Source organism: Octopus sinensis, linkage group LG15 (assembly GCF_006345805.1).
Source record: "Octopus sinensis linkage group LG15, ASM634580v1, whole genome shotgun sequence".
Classification (NCBI taxonomy): domain Eukaryota; kingdom Metazoa; phylum Mollusca; class Cephalopoda; order Octopoda; family Octopodidae; genus Octopus; species Octopus sinensis.
This window is the reverse complement of record NC_043011.1, coordinates 34,283,259-34,293,137: the sequence shown is the minus strand read 5'-3', so window position 1 is coordinate 34,293,137 and position 9,879 is coordinate 34,283,259. Positions and strand designations below refer to the sequence as shown.

The 9,879-nt window shown below is 37.3% G+C and overlaps 1 long non-coding RNA gene across 1 annotated transcript; it reads right to left on the bottom strand.

The window, feature by feature from the left end:
- Positions 1-366: 366 nt before the first annotated feature.
- LOC118766289 lies at positions 367-1,260 on the bottom strand. Its single transcript, XR_005002204.1, has 3 exons — positions 1,118-1,260; positions 1,049-1,052; positions 367-377 (listed from the first exon to the last, which is right to left on the bottom strand). It is a non-coding gene; the product is annotated as an uncharacterized LOC118766289 (long non-coding RNA).
- Between the last annotated feature and the right edge of the window lie 8,619 nt (positions 1,261-9,879).

Below are 9,879 nucleotides of genomic sequence, written 5' to 3'. Positions count from 1 at the left end.
TGTGTGCGTTTGTGTGTCTGTGTTTGTCCCCCTAGCATTGCTTGACAACCGATACTGGTGTGTTTAAGTCCCTGTCACTTAGCGGTTCGGCAAAAAGAGACCGCTAGAATAAGTACTGAGGTCGATTTGCTCGACTAAAGGTGGTGCTCCAGCATGGCCGCAGTCAAATGACTGAAACAAGTAAAGGAGTATACCGTCAGAAAAGCATACGCAAAATGCCAGTACATATAAATATTCACAAATATATACACATCAGATTTCGCAGTCCACCTCAACAGGAGTGCATTTCAACCTGCGTAATTATTTGTGAAGTGAATATTTGAAGGAAGAGGTCGTATTCGGTGTGTTCTTTCAGCATATAAGCATAATAACTGGTACTTGTATAGTGTGCGGTCTACCACGGGTTATCTACCTTTTCTTTCAGATATTTCCAGTTATTTCAGATAAAAAAAACTTCAGATACTTCAGAGATCATTTTTTTTTTTTTTAGAATTTTAATGTTAGCATCTAACTCGGATCTTTTCGGTTTGAACGGCTGTTTTTTCTAGCGGTGTCATATGAAATTGTCACCCATAATTATGACCCTAGAATCGATCTATTGCATTTCAATCCCTTTTAGGGTTAGGGGTGGGGGAAGGGTATCTTTTTTTTCTTCACAAATGTAAATAAACCCAATCTGTTTCTTAAACGAAGGACATATTCATACGGCACAGAATGCTTTTTACTTCAATAGACGTCACTGATTGGCAGAAATTGCAGAAATTGAAGAAAAAAAACAACAAATATCTTACAAACTATAGAATTTTCCCAATAAAGCCAAAAGAAAAAGATGTTTTATAAACACATTCTACCAGTATACGAAGTTTAAAATTTTTTAGTTACCTAGAAATTATGTTAAAAACTGCCGTTCAAACCGAAAAGATCCTCTAACTCTGATCACTCAATGGCCTGAGTGTGTGCTCCGGTCACTGGATCCAGATAAAGTCGTTGATGGTTCACTGTCAGATTGTGATAACTTATGGCATTTATATTATTGTAAGCAGACCACTCATCTCAATGAATAACTGAACATTTTCACATTCTCTTTCAATAATTTGTATCAGACTGTTCCAGTCACGCCGTTCCACACAAAAGTATCGACAGTCTGAACCTTGTTTGAGACCAAAAACCCACGGCCCATTAATTCTACATCCATGGTTCCTGTTGTTTCGTTGTTCTGCATCACTGCCTTCGAAGAGAGGAGCGTTGTCGCCATACAGCATTCTTCCAGGATTGTATCTTCGTCGACCAACAAATCTTGCTTCATCGATCTGAATGGGGTTATCGTTTGTTCTACCCACCTTCCCTCGTCGTACATGATAAACTATGGCTCCGCATAATTTGCGGCACATTTTCAGGTGTTCCTGTTAGAGTCACTGCTGTAATCATAGGTATATCCATGACAAAGAAAAATATTAGTTCTAAAATCTCACCCAGGTTCAGCTTCCAGTTTAATTTGTTGTTACAATGTCCATATAATGGAAAAAATGGTTTCCTTTATTAACTGAACGTTTAAGGTAGATAACCCTTGACAACGTGGTAAACCGCGTACTATACTAGCACCTAATAGCTTAAGTATAATTGTACCCTATACAGTTATATAGGAGGTGCAATGGCCCAGTGGTTAGAGCAGCGGAAACATGTAAACAAGACTGCTTTCAGTACATACTTCCTCACAGACTTTTAAAAGACTGTTACTATAGCAACAGGCAAAAGAGTTCTCATGTGTGAAAAGCAACAATGGAAAAGGTGCAAAAAGTTTAAGAATTGGTCTTCAATGTAACAACAATGAGTTATATATATATATATACACCTTTTCCTTTTATTTCCCATTTGTCAACAGAATATTGTTGGCATAATAGTTACATATCATGGGATTGATATATGATAGAACTCAATAATAAATATAGCAGTTTTTAGTGAAACACACCAATCAGAGCACAATTTACATAAATGTGTTTGAAAATATGTATGCGTATTTTCATGTTTTAACCAAATCAATGGAATAAGGTTTTGTGGAAATGTGCATGTATGTTGTCTTGCTATAAAAAGCTTATAGAATATTATGTTGTAGAAAATGTTAGCAAGCTAGCACAAAAAACAACAGTACAAAAGGTGTAGAAATTTCAAAAATTAGTCTTTGTTTAATTTCCAACCTCTTATATTTCCTGCATATTAACAGAAAATAGACCTCTTCAGATCGTATTGGTATACAAATTACACATGTCGAGGTTGTAAATACAGGTTTTGAAATAGTAAGAGAATCCAACTTACTAATTTACATCATGGCAAAAATTTACGTAAATATGTTTCAGGATATATATTTGTATTTTGGTACTTTTATCTAAGTCACTGGAATAAAATTTTTGTGAAAATGTACATATATGCTGCCTTGTTTTTTTTTTGTTTTTGTTTATTTTAAAAAACTGTATAGAATATTATGTTGTAGAAAGTGTCATATTAGGACGTCAAGTATGAAATTTGCAGAAAAGAAAAACAAGTTTGCTAATGTTTCATAAATACAAGGAATAGTTTTATTCATCAAAGTATGCACCCATATTGTCAATACGCTTTTGCTATTTCAGCGGTAGCTTGTCCAGCCCGGAACTGTAAAAGCCTGGAAATCTAGAGTAAATAAAATCTTTGAAGGCTTGTTTTACAGCATTGTCGGAATTGTTTTGTTTTTCCTATTAAAAGGTTATCCAAATTCTGGAAGGAGTGGTTGTCTGTGGTGGATGATGGAGACCTTCCAACTCCAACACCTGTAATTTCACCTATGTCATTTTTGCGATGTGTGGTCTGGCCTTGTCTTGCAATAAAATAGAGCTGGATCTGTTGTCTAATCTAAGCTGGGTTTTTTTTTTTGTAAGTTTCTGCATCATTTGGTCCAGTTGGTGGCAGTATACTTTGGCTGTGATTGATGAGCCAGGTTTAATGAAATCATAATGGATCACACCTGCACCAGACCACCAAACACACACTATCAGCTTCTTTTGATGAATTTTGCTTTTTGGACTGTGTTTTGGTGGCTCATCTTTGTCCAACCATTGTGCTGAACGTTTACGGTTGTTGTATTGGATCCATTTCTCATCACACGTTACAATATGATTCAAAACTGATTCAAATTTTGTGACGAGAAAGTAGCATACGTTGCAGTTTCTGATTTTCATTGAATTCATGTGGAACCCACTTATCCAACTTTTTCATTTTACCGATTTGAACTAGGTGAGTCAATATTGTTTGCTTGCTAACACCAAACAGTAACAATAATTCACAGGCACTTTGAGATGGATCTGACTCGATGGTGGCTTTCAGTTTGTCATTATCCACCTTTGTTTCTGGTCGACCACATTGCTCATTTCTGAGGTCAAAGTTACCAGAATGAAATTTTGCAAACCAGTTTGATATTCCTTGCAGTGTAATAACATTAGAATAAAATACTCCATTAATATTCTGAGCTGTCTGTGATGCTGTATTTCCAAGAAAGAACTCATATTTCAAAATTGTACGAATTTCCGACTTATCCATCTCTAAACAAAGACAGCGAAAAACAATTTATTAATACTTTATAAAGTGCAAAATGAGTTAGAATAAAGAAATAGATGTGTCAGCTTTCTAACAAAAAATAAACAAAAAATAAAGTTTGTCAAAATATAATAATGGCGCAAAATAAGCAGCTGTCAAAGTTTACCATATACCTTACTACAAATTTCATACTTGACAACCTAATAGAAAATTACTCCCCACCCCTATACACATATACGTGGGTGTGTATTGTTTGTGTATGTTTGTTGAGTCAAAATGTTTATGAGTTTATAATCTATGTTAGCAAAGATAAACATAAATTACATATGTAAAGAGGTTATTTTATTCAGAAAAAGATTTTAAAAATCTAACCGCTGATTAAATGAAAGGGAGAATGAGGGAGGAGTGGAAATGAGATTGTAAAACTACTGTTTTTCTATGGTTCTGTGGAAGTTAAGTGAAGATTGGACAGTTGTGTTCACAAACTACTAGGCTTTTATTAACTGATACAGCATACTTTGCTTCAGCTTATCAGCGTAAATGTGCATGAATAGGTGATTAGAAGAATTACTAATGACTGAGTGAAAGTAAGGGGAGAAAGGATTAGTATGCGTGTGTTTGAGAAAGCAAGCTATTTCATGCCTGGAATTTTTTCTCCAAATCTATTGTTCTGCTATAAGAACATAACTAATATACAAGTGTTCCCACGGACAACCAAACTTAAACTTCTCTGTTATTGCCTAGAGCATGTTAATTTATTACTAAACTTATTGTAGACTCTCAGCTTTTTGACTCTGCCTGGTCTGCATAAGCCAGTAATCACTCTTTAGTTTTCTTACCGACCATCAGATTACAGGGTGTGGAATTCTGCTGAAGCCCTTCTCCATATCAACGACTGTTATGCATAAGGCTTTCACTTAGCTATGCACTTCTGTAATTATTTCACTAGGAAAATAATATTAATAAAACCACTTCCTGGCACAAAATAGAATGGCATCATATTTAGGCTCTGAATCAATTGTGCTATCTCTTTCCGTAATATTCATGACCTGGTTCAATAATTTGATACCTCGGTAATTGCCTCTCTCAAATGCATCTCCGTTAGCCCTTGTAGCTTACATACTTCCTTCCTTCCATCCTTCCTTCCTTCCGTCCTTCCTTCCTCCCTCCCTCCCTTCCTTCCTTCCTTCCTCCCTCCCTCCCTCCCTTCCTTCCTTCCTTCCTTCCTTAAGCTCTTCGCTCCTTCTGGCGCACAGGCCATCGACAACATTTCTCAACCGTTCTCAACTTTGGACTGTCTTTTCTGTTCCTCTCTAGTTGAAGCCCTGATTTTCCAAATCTTGTTCAGTATCTTACTTCCTACTGTTTCCTTTTAGATTTTGCGGCACTGTGTCATATGTTTCTCTGAAGGAAGGCCTTCCTCTCCCAGACCTTGTTGGCTCTGGACAGTCATTAATGTTTCTGTAACTGCTTTTTTCCTAGTTAGAGGTGTTAATCCTATGCAAATCCATAATTATCTTTTGGAAGATGTGGTCCATATTGATCTGGATTCTATCTTTTGATCTGTCCTGCATGTGAGGCCCCAGCAGGAGCTAGTGCTTTACAGGCATTGTTTGCAGGGTGACAGAGACATACAAGCCACCACAACGCGACAAGGACTAGACCTTGTGGTGGACCTCTTGATGATAATAACTAATTGGTACTCTGTTGGTTATGACGATGAGCATTCTAGTTAATCCGACCAGTAGAACAGCCTGATTGTGAAATGAACTGAGCACTCCTCAGACACATGTACCGGTTGTCAGCTGAAAAAAAGTGAGTAGTGCCTGTATTTCAAAGGGCCAGCCTTGTCACCCTCTGTGTCGCACTAAATCTCCCTGGGAACTACATTAAGGGTACACGTGTCTGTGGAATGCTCAGTCACTTGCACATTGATTTCATCAGCAAATTGTTCCATTTATCGGATCAACTGGAACTCTCGTCATCGTAACTGACCCAGTGCCAGTATATAGTATTTATGGATAAACATATGGATGTATGCACTTACGTTTACATGTATATACGCCTGTGTATACAAGTATGTGTGTGTTCACACGTGCGCATATGTGTATGTATGGATTTTTTTTTTATATTTGTTCTTTCTCGAGCCATGCCTGGCTCATAAGGGCTGATTTCCCGGTTTCCTTGGCGTATAGGTTCCCCAGCTGGACAAGACGCCGGTCCGTTGTGGGTGAGCTGCAAGATGCAGGAGAAAAGAGTGAAAGAGTGAAAGAAAGTTGTGGCGAAAGAGTCAGCAAAAGTTCGCCATTACCTTCTGTCGGAGCCGCGTGGAGCTTAGGTGTTTCGTTCATAAATACACACATCATCCGGTCTGAGATCCGAACCAGCGATCCCTCAACCGCGAGTCCGCTGCTCTAACCACTAGGCCATGTGCCTCCATGTATGTATGTATGTATGTATGTATGTATTCATAAATGACAATCAGATATGATAAGAAGACTAGACTGATATGAATGAAAAGGGCTGAGGTGATTCACATGGACAACTTTAATCTTGTTTTGTAAACAGAAAATATTAATAGATAAATAGAATTATTAGTTCAATTCAAATCTGACAAGGAAGTGGAAACAAAACAAGGATTATAATAGATAAATTCATTAATTAATCAAATCAAAAAGCGTGGGTGTGGCTGTGTGGTAAGAAGCTTGCTTCCCAACCAAATGGTTCCAGGTTCAGTCCCACTGCATGGTACTTCAGGCATGTGTCTTCTACTATAGCTTCGGGCCGACCAAAATCTTGTGAGTGGATTTGGTAGACAGAAACTGAGAGAAGCCGGTTGTATATATGCGTATAAATATATTAACCAGACAACAAATGGAAGATATGACATACATGTGTGTTTGTATATATATATTACATATGTAATTCACAAACAATGCAGGAGTGGCTGTGTGGTAAGTAGCTTATTTACCAGCCACATGGTTCCGGGTTCAGTCCCACTGTGTGGCACCTTGAGCAAGTGTCTTCTACTATAACCTCGGGCCGACCAAAGCCTTGTGAGTGGATTTGGTTGACGGAAACTGAAAGAAGCCCATCGTATATATGTATATATATATATATGCATGTGTGTGTTTGTGTGAGTGTGTTTGTCCCCCTAGCATTGCTTGACAACCGATGCTGGTGTGTTTATGTCCCCGTTACTTAGCGGTTCGGCAAAAGAGACCGATAGAATAAGTACTGGGCTTACAAAAGAATAAATCTCGGGGTTGAGTTGCTCGATTAAAGGCGGTGCTCCAGCATGGCTGCAGTCAAATGACTGAAACAAGTAAAAGAGTAAAAGAGTAAAGAGAGTAAATAAACATACAAATACATGCATACATATATATATATTCTTCTTTGGCACTCCGTCAATTATGACGATGAGGGATCCAGTTGATCCAATCAATGGAACAGCCTGCTCATGAAATTAACATGCAAGTGGCTGAGCACTCCACATACATGTGTACCCTTAATGTAGTTCTCAGGGAGATTTAGCGTGACACAGAATGTGACAAGGCTGGCCCTTTGAAATACAGGTACAAAAGAAACAGGAAGAAGGAGTGAGAGAAAGTTGTGGTGAAAGAGTACAGCAGGGTTCGCCACCCTACCCTTTACTGCTGGGGTCTCGTGGAACTTTAGATGTTTTTGCTCAATAAACACTCACTATGCCCAGTCTAGGAATCGAAATTGCGATCCTACGACTGTGAGACTGCTGCCTTACCCACTGGGCCATTGCGTATGTGTGCGTCTTCTTATCTGTATGTATGTGTGTCTTCTTATCTCTGTCTGTCTCCCACCACTGTTTCACAACTGGTGTTGGTGTGTTTACATCCCTGTAACCTGGTGGTTTGGCAACAACAGACCGGCAGAATAAGTACCTGCCAAAAAGAACCAAGTACTGGGGTCGTTTTATTTGACTAAAAACTTTTGAAGACGGTGCCCCAGCATGGCCGCAGTCTAATGACTGAAAGAAGTAAGAGATAAAAATCATGTATTGCTGAATGAAAAGAAGGAAGTCTGAGAGAGAGGGAGAGAGAAAATGAGGTCTAAGACCAGTGGATTCTAAACATGTACCAGTCATGAAGTTGATGATAGCATGGTTGCAAGTACAATTAAATATATGAAGTTAGAGAATGCAGTTGGTCCATCAGGGTCATGCCAGGGCACATGATACTAGGACAACTTATATCAAATGACTCATACCTGGACAACTGATATCTAGGACAGAGGGGGACTGAGAGTATTAAGGATCCTCGGGCATAACTGTTCACCAGGCTCCTTAGCATTGATATCAAAGAGAGTTAACATGAAGAGTGCGGGGCCCCCCAGAGCTCCAGGCATTTGGGCAGTGCCTGATTGATAGAGGGCTCACTCCACCTTTGATCTAGGATAACTAATATATAGGACAACTCATAACAGGTATAAAGTGATAAGTTTTAGGCCTTATGTCTAGAGTAGAAAAGAATATTATCAAGTGAGTTCTACCAAGATCAACTTTGCCTTTAATTTTTTCAGGGTCAATAAATTAAATTCCAGTTGCAAATTGAGGTCGATCTAATTGACTGCCCCTACACCCCTCAAAAAATTTCAGGCCTTGTGCCTAGAGTAGAAAAGAATATTATCAAGTAAGTAAAAGTATGTTGTTTAGTGGTTAAGGTGTTCAGCACATGGTCTTCACATCGTGAGTTCAATTCCCAACAGATTGTTGTGTCCTTGAGCAAGACACTTTATTTCACATTGCTCCAGTCCACGCAGTTGGCAACCGGTGTTGGTGTATTTACATCCCTGTAACATAGTGGTTGAGCAAGAGGCCGATAGAATAAGTACCAGGCTCAAAAAGAAAAAGAAAAAAGAGAAAAGTGCTGGGGTTGATTTGTACAGCTAAAAGTTCCTCAAGGTAGTGCACCAGCATGGCCACAGTCTAATGACTGAAACAAGTGAAAAATAGAAGATAAAATAAACATAATTATACAGAGAAGATAAAAAGAAAACAAAACTGAAATAATCTTGGAAAAGATAATTTGTTATGTAAGTATGTGCATGTGTGTGTGGGTGTAAATATATATATTTTTATATATATATATATATATATATATATATATGTATGTGTGTGTGTGTGTATATATATATATATATATATATATACATATATATATTTATGTCTGTATTTATGTATATATATATATATGTGTGTGTGTGTGTGTGCATACATATATATATACATATACACATTATATATCTACACATATATACATTATATATATATTTATATATATATACACACATATATACATTATATATATATTTATATATATATATATATATACACTATATATTTATATATATGTGTGTGTGTGCTTGTATGTGTACATATTATATATATATATATATATATATATATATATATATATATATTATATATATATATATATATATATACATATGTATGTATGTGTGTGGGTGTGTGTGGGTGTGTGTGTGTGTGTGCATGCGTGTGTGTATGAACATCATGTAAAACAACCAAAGATAAAATGCGATAATATAATTTTTTTAAAATCTGCAACTCAAACCCATATGAGAAATGTCCCATCTGTCACCCGTAAATCTCTATAAATGCTACAAAAACTGTAATTTTGTTACCTATTGTGTCTTCATCTAACTGAAACCAAGGTAAGTGCTTATTTGTTGTTGTTTTTGTTGTTGTCAAGCCACTTTCCACCCTTGAAGTACAGATCATCAATTACGAGAATCCTGCTTTTTGTTTGTTATTTTTTTTCCTTTTTTTAGGTCAAGTGTACACTTAGACTGTTATATATCCGATGTGTTCTTTCTTTAAAACACTATGTGTGTAGGTTTGTGAGATTGGCTGCTATTTCTAGCAGTTTGATCAACTAGACACAACCGTGCTTCCCAACATGAGATCTTCGGATTGCTTGGGCTCCATACAAAATAAATAAATAAAAATACTGGGTGTTTCTGTGAAATGAGTGATGGCACTTAGCCTAGTGGTTAGGGTGTTATACTCATGATTGTAAGATCATAGTTTTGATTCCAGGATGCATTGTGTTCATGAACAAAACATTTCACTTAAAGCTGCTTTTGTCCATTCAGATGAAAATGCGAAATACTTCGATGGACTGGTGTCATGTTCAACAGGAGTATTGTGATCTCAGTCACTTATGCTCCATGGAAACTGAGTAATCCACCTGTTCAATCGTTGGGCTCGAGACAGATAGAACTGCAGAACTGTGAACTGAGTCCTAAAATCTGGGCCCA